Source organism: Eriocheir sinensis, unplaced genomic scaffold (genome assembly GCF_024679095.1).
Source record: "Eriocheir sinensis breed Jianghai 21 unplaced genomic scaffold, ASM2467909v1 Scaffold601, whole genome shotgun sequence".
Lineage (NCBI taxonomy): Eukaryota > Metazoa > Arthropoda > Malacostraca > Decapoda > Varunidae > Eriocheir > Eriocheir sinensis.
In genome coordinates, this window is record NW_026111945.1 from 128,201 (window position 1) to 134,706 (window position 6,506).

Here is a 6,506-nt window from a genome sequence, read left to right on the forward strand (position 1 = left end):
CCAATCTGTTGCTATTTGTGTCTTGCTTGAAGATATTCATCATTGGATTCAAAGCTATGGTATTAATGTGCAATAGTCATCATAACAAAATACGTAGTAATTAATTATATATGTCAACCTATTTATTTTCATGAGATCATGGTATGACCACTGAAAAACATAGCTTTTTATCTTGGCTCCATTACAAATTCAGTATATAATTACTCTATTAGTGGAATCTAGTTTTCAGCATCTTTTATTATTATGCCAATATTCTAAGCACTCAGCTTGCAAACATGCTTAGGTTTATGTTGTCAGTTTGGGTCGGACTTATGTGAACACTTTACCAAGTGACCTAAGATTACTCAATGCTCGCAAAGCTATGGTATTAACGTGCAATGGTCATCATACCAAAATACGTAGTAATTAATTATATATGTCAACCTAATTATTTTCATGAGATCATGGTATGACCGCTGAAAACATAGCTTTTTTTATCTTAGCTCCATTACAAATTCAGTATATAATTATTCATATATTCAATAAAGTAGTGGAATCCAGTTTTCAGCATCTTTTATTATTATGCCAATATTCTAAACACTCAGCTTGCAAACACGCTTAGGTTTATGTTGTCAGCTTGGGTCGGACTTAGGTGAACACTTTACCAACTCAATGCTACCCTATAGGTATACTACATCTTTGATTGTGAGTTCATCAGAGAGCACTGGAGAGCAGCATGAGTCTAATTAGGTGCTAATGAATATCCTGCCTGCATCACAGACTACATAAAATGCAAATATGATCAGTGCCTAAAGGTGTTATAAGCTAATGAAGGTAAATATATATATATATATATATATATATATATATATATATATATATATATATATATATATATATATATATATATATATATATATATATAAAACTATCTGCCCTAATGTCCCCCCCACTTTTGAAGGCCAAATGACGCCCCTGATTGAAACAACGCATCTTGTAACACCCATGACTGGGTGCCAGTGCAAATCTCCTCATTTAACACCGAGAAATTAATCTAGGCTCTAGGGAACTCGGAAAAATCCAAGTTAGAGAGTGCTGGCTGTGGAGATTGAACCAGTGACCTTCGACATACAAAGCCATGTCTGTCAGTCGAGCCAATAAAGGTAAAGGTAAAGTTGGGGCATACGCTATAGCAGCGCGTGGCCTCGGTGCTCATCTCCGTAACATTGGGCCTTGAGCCTGTGGTGAGAGGGAGCCCATTACCCCGGGACACAGGGCCAGTGTGACATCCGGGCTACCACAGTTTCCCCAGGTAGTCATTTATCGACCAGCCCGAGAGGGAGGATGATCAGCTGGGTGAGCTGCACGCCGACTGCCCAGGCCGGGATTCGAACCCGGGCCCGCGTAGAAGCCAGGCATGCTGACCACTAGACCACGGAGGCGTATTGGAGCCCAATCTCAAGTGAACCCACTCACAATGGCACAATTTTTTCCGGTAAATTTTGTGCTTTGAATGAATTGCTAATCATTTCTGTCGAAAAACAGCACAAATTATTTTCACCCTTCCACCCTAACCTCCTCAGTAATAAAAAAAAGGACAAAATCATAGCCTTGAGGCAGTAATATTCAGCCCCAGCATCAAAAATTATACTGCTGCCCTATGAAAGGCATCTCTTAACTCCGATGAAGTAGGTGGTGACTGGTGGAGCAGCTTCATTGTCATCCTTGCAGTGGCAGGTGTCATTGGGCCGGCAGATGATGAAGCAGTGGCTGGTGTCATAGGGCCAGCAGATGATGAAACAGTGGCTGGTGTCATAGGGCCAGCAGATGATGAAGCAGTGGCTGGTGTCATAGGGCCAGCAGATATTGAAGCGGTGGCTGTTGCCGGAGCAGCTAATGGTATCTTTTCCACAAGTAATGAACAATGTGCTGGGATGGTCTCTAGCAATACTGATAAAGTGTGTATCTACAAAGAATATGAATTTAAGGGTAATTAATAAATTGTTTTAATAAGAATATAAAAGTTTTTGCCAAAAACATACAGGCCAGTCAATATTTCACTGCTGCTTGACTGTTGCTGCTGTCCTATCCCTAGTACATCATGTCAATGCTGAATGGCTCTGGTACCCCTTCAAATACATGAGACGAGCAGCCTATGATGTCATACACCAGTTTATCTACCACAGTTAATGTCATAGTTATATAGGCAGGCGCCTGCGTATCTGTGGTGCCACATGTGTGGGGCACTCAGGTGCTGGGGAAAATGTCATTGTTATGATGGGGCAGGGGTAAACCAGTGTATGCTGTGAGGCCTTGGTGTGGAAGTTCCCTGCCTGAACTGTGCAGCTAATCCCCCATACAGTGAGGGCCTTTTTTACTCCCTCAGGGGCTGTGCAGCTGAGAGAGTGGTGTACATGAGTGTGAGTGTGTGAGTAAGTGTGTGCCTGTCTTGGCTAAAACCCTTCACTGGGGGAAGACAACCAAGGTATTTAGATAGATTGATAGTCATTGACAGATGAACATTAAAAAAATTTATATATCAAATATGCAGTTCACTGCTATGAACTTATTAACTTTAAGCTGAAATAAAGGCATTGTGGCCAGTATAGCTGCATTCTGTGAGCACATAAAAAACTAACTAATATATGTTTTACATTTAAAGACATAACAACTAAAAAAAATTACCAGTCTGCTGCTGCTCATTCTTGCACTTGGCAATGCAAGGCTTTGATTTTTGTTGTACGTTGTACCAACGCCTCTCACAGTCATCCTGCGTACGGGGTCCACTCCCAGGGAAGGCACTGTCAGGGTATAAATGTGAAGCAAGTTTCTTAATCGTTTCACTATGGCATGCTTTTTATTTCCCATAACTTCTCCAATAACATTTAATACATGCTGTGATGGAAAGCTAAATCAGTACCAATATTTTATTTACATGCATCATAAGACATTAACTTTTTAGTTGTTATGAACATGGCCATAAATACTACTTTTCATTACCTACTTTTCTAAAATGATTTTCTCTAAGTAGGAGGATATTACACAATACAGCAATACAAAAAAATTCAAAGCATTAATCTTAATTCCATTCTTTTGAGTACTTCTAACCTAACATTATATCACCAGAAACTGTTTGACCAATGCTAACAAAATAATATTTTAATCTTACTTTACCATTCTCATCAAATCTACCTATTCAGATATAGTCTTAACATAAAATATTTGTAAAAGTGTTGAGAGCCTGGCATGCCCAACCCACCCACCCCCCCAAAAAATCTAAATAAGGAATAAATAAAATAACAGGTAAATATGACTTGACTCTCTTATACTAACCCCCTTTCCACCCTAACAAACTTGGGAACCTACCATGTTAGGTTAGGACGTGTTTGGTAGGACATGTTTAGCAGGAGTTGGTTTAGTTATGTTAGATTGTTGAGGAGTGGGGTTGCAGCAGAAATGTTCATGATGATGCTATTCACATGGAGCAGTAGGAAAAAGTATGTCCTGTTTGGAAACTCTGTGGTTGTGTTTGTATACAAAAATACCCATTTGACGAGGTTAGGTTAGTTTGCAAGTTACTTGAATCATGGATATGTGAATATGTAACAAAAAAAATAAAAGCGTTAACCTTAATTTCATTATCTTGAGTACATTCCAATCTAACATTATATCACCATAATCTGTTTGGCCAATGCTATAAATATACTATTTTAATCTTACTTTACCGTTCTCACGAAACCTACCTATTCCCATATAGTCTTGACATAAAGTACTTGTAAAAGTGTCCATAGTCTGGCATGCCTAGCATCCCCTCCCAATAAAAATAAATAATAAAAAAATAAAAATAAATAAAGAATAAAAAAAGGGCAAATATGCCTTAACTATCTATACCAACCCCCTCTTCCCCCCCAACAAACTTGGCATGTTAAGTTAGGATGTGTTCGGTAGGACGGGGCAGGTTTGGCACTTGGGGACCTACCATGTTAGGTTAGGATGTGTCAGGTAGGACAGGTTTAGCAGGAGTTGGTTTAGTTATGTTAGATTGTTGAGGGAGTGGGGGTTGTAGCAGAAATGGTCATGATGATGCTATTCACGTGAAGCAGTAGGAAAAAGTATGTTCTGTTTGGAAACTCTGTGGTTGTGTTTGTATACAAAAATACCCATTTGACGAGGTTAGGTTAGTTTGCAAGTTACTTGAATCATGAATATGTGAATATGTAACAAAAAAATAAAAGCATTAACCTTAATTTCATTATCTTGAGTACATTCCAATCTAACATTATATCACCATAATCTGTTTGACCAATGCTATAAATATACTATTTTAATCTTACTTTACCATTCTCACAAAACCTACCCATTCCCATATAGTCTCGACATAAAGTACTTGTAAAAGCGTCCATAGTCTGGCATGCCTAGCATCCCCCCCCCCCCCCCCAATAAAAAAAGAATAAACAAATAAAAATAAATAAAGAATGAAAACAGGGCAAATATGCCTTAACTATCTATACCAACCCCCTCTTCCCCCCCAACAAACTTGGCATGTTAAGTTAGGATGTGTTCGGTAGGACAGGGCAGGTTTGGCATGGTTAGGTTTAGTTATGTTAGGTTGTTGAGGGAGAGGGGGTTGTGGCAGAAATGGTCATAATGAAACTATTCATAATTATACAGAATAAAAAGGTATGTTCTGTTTGGAAGGTCAGTGGTTGTGTTATTATGCAAAAAATACCCAATTGATTAGGTTAGGTTAGTTTGTAAGCTGATTGAACCATGAATATGTGATTACTAACCTTGTTACAGCTTCTGCCACTTCAGTCCACGCTCTCTTCTTATCCTCAGGGGTGATACTCTTCCCATAACACCCTCTGATTATACGTATTTTTTCTTGAATTTGATGTAAGAAGACCGTTTCATCTGGCGACCAATTAAACTTATTCCTTTTCTGCGCTGGTTCTCCGGCCCGTAGATCATTGGGGCAGATGACGTGGTTATGGCGCGGTAATTTCAGCAGAGCAAGTCGTGACGCAGGCGGGGAGATACGGGTATTGACGAGTGACGGAGTAAAAACAGCCTTTGAGGCTGCTTCTATCTGCCACAAAACTCAGTATTTTCTTGTGTTTGCCATTTATTATGTTTCTGTTGTACATTTATACATCTTTTCTTTATTTTTCTTTTGAAATATATACTAAATTCATGTCGGATGTTTACGTTTTGCACGGAGGCGTCCTTAGCAACGAGCCCGCCATAAAGAAGAAGAAGAAGAAGATAATAGTAGCCAGGATTTGCTAATACCTACACTCAAAGTTGACGAGGATAGCTTTTACTCTTAATAATTTGAAACTATTAACTTTGATAGTAACTTTAAGAGTAAAAGTTAATAGCTCTCGAGGATACGGGCCCAGAACTGCACTGCATACTCGAGGTGCGGTCTTACCATGGAATTATACAAGGATAGCATCACGTCTGGTGTTTTACACTCGAAGTTCCTCGCTATGAACCCGAGCATAATGTTGGCCTTGTTGTATGCTTTTTTACAGTGATTCGCGTGTTTCAGGTCACTGCTGATAGTGACTCCAAGATCCTTTTCCTCCTGCATCGCTTGCAGAGGTCTCCCATTCATGATGGATGTATGGTTACTATTTTGGGACCCAATGTGCATGACTTTGCATTTGTCAACATTAAAAGACATTTGCCATTTTTCCGACCATTCGATAATGTGATTGAGGTCTTTCTGAATGATTTCGCAGTCGGTCTTTGTGAGGGCATCTCCACCCACCTTGGTGTCATCTGCAAATTTCGATATTGTGGATTTCAGTCCTGATTCTAGGTCATTGATATATATGATAAAGAGGATGGGTCCCAGCACTGACCCCTGAGGCACTCCACTAGTGACTGGTAGCCAATCGGAAAGCTGCCCGTTGAGTAGTACTCGTTGTTTTCTGTCGGTGAGCCAATCTCTTATCCACGCGATCAGATTGGCTCCGATGCCCGCCGAGTGCAGTTTCTTAAGGAGTCGCTCGTGCGGTACCTTGTCGAAGGCTTTCTGAAAGTCCAGGTATGTAACATTACTGGGAATGTGGGCATCCCAGTTCTTATATATACCTTGGAAGAAGTCTAATAAATTCGTTAGGCAGGAGCGCTTGTTTCTGACGCCATGCTGGGTGTCGGAGATTATATTATTGTTTTCTAAAAACTTAACAAGTTTATCTCTAATAATCTTTTCGAGTATTTTTCCTGCGTCTGATGTCAAACTTATGGGCCTGTAGTTTAATGCAACGCTTTTGTCTCCTTTTTTGAAAATCGGTGTTACGTTCGCCATCTTCCAGTCTTCCGGGACCTTGTTTAGTTGAACTGACCGGTTGAATATGTTAGTGAGTGGTTGAAGTATTTGTTGTTTAAGCTCTTTTAATAACCGCGGGGACAAACTATCGGGTCCCGTTGATTTGTTCGTGTCGAGTTTGTCCAAGTACTTTTTTACTTCTGGGTCGCATATTGAGTCAATTTCCAGCGGCGTGATCTCACTCGGC

At 39.8% G+C, this 6,506-nt stretch overlaps 1 long non-coding RNA gene across 1 annotated transcript; it reads right to left on the reverse strand.

Annotated features, from left to right (window-relative positions):
- Positions 1-1,736: 1,736 nt before the first annotated feature.
- LOC126993327 (uncharacterized) lies at positions 1,737-4,929 on the reverse strand. The gene is made up of 3 exons (XR_007747623.1): positions 4,770-4,929; positions 2,665-2,780; positions 1,737-1,945 (listed from the first exon to the last, which is right to left on the reverse strand). It is a non-coding gene; the product is annotated as an uncharacterized LOC126993327 (long non-coding RNA).
- Between the last annotated feature and the right edge of the window lie 1,577 nt (positions 4,930-6,506).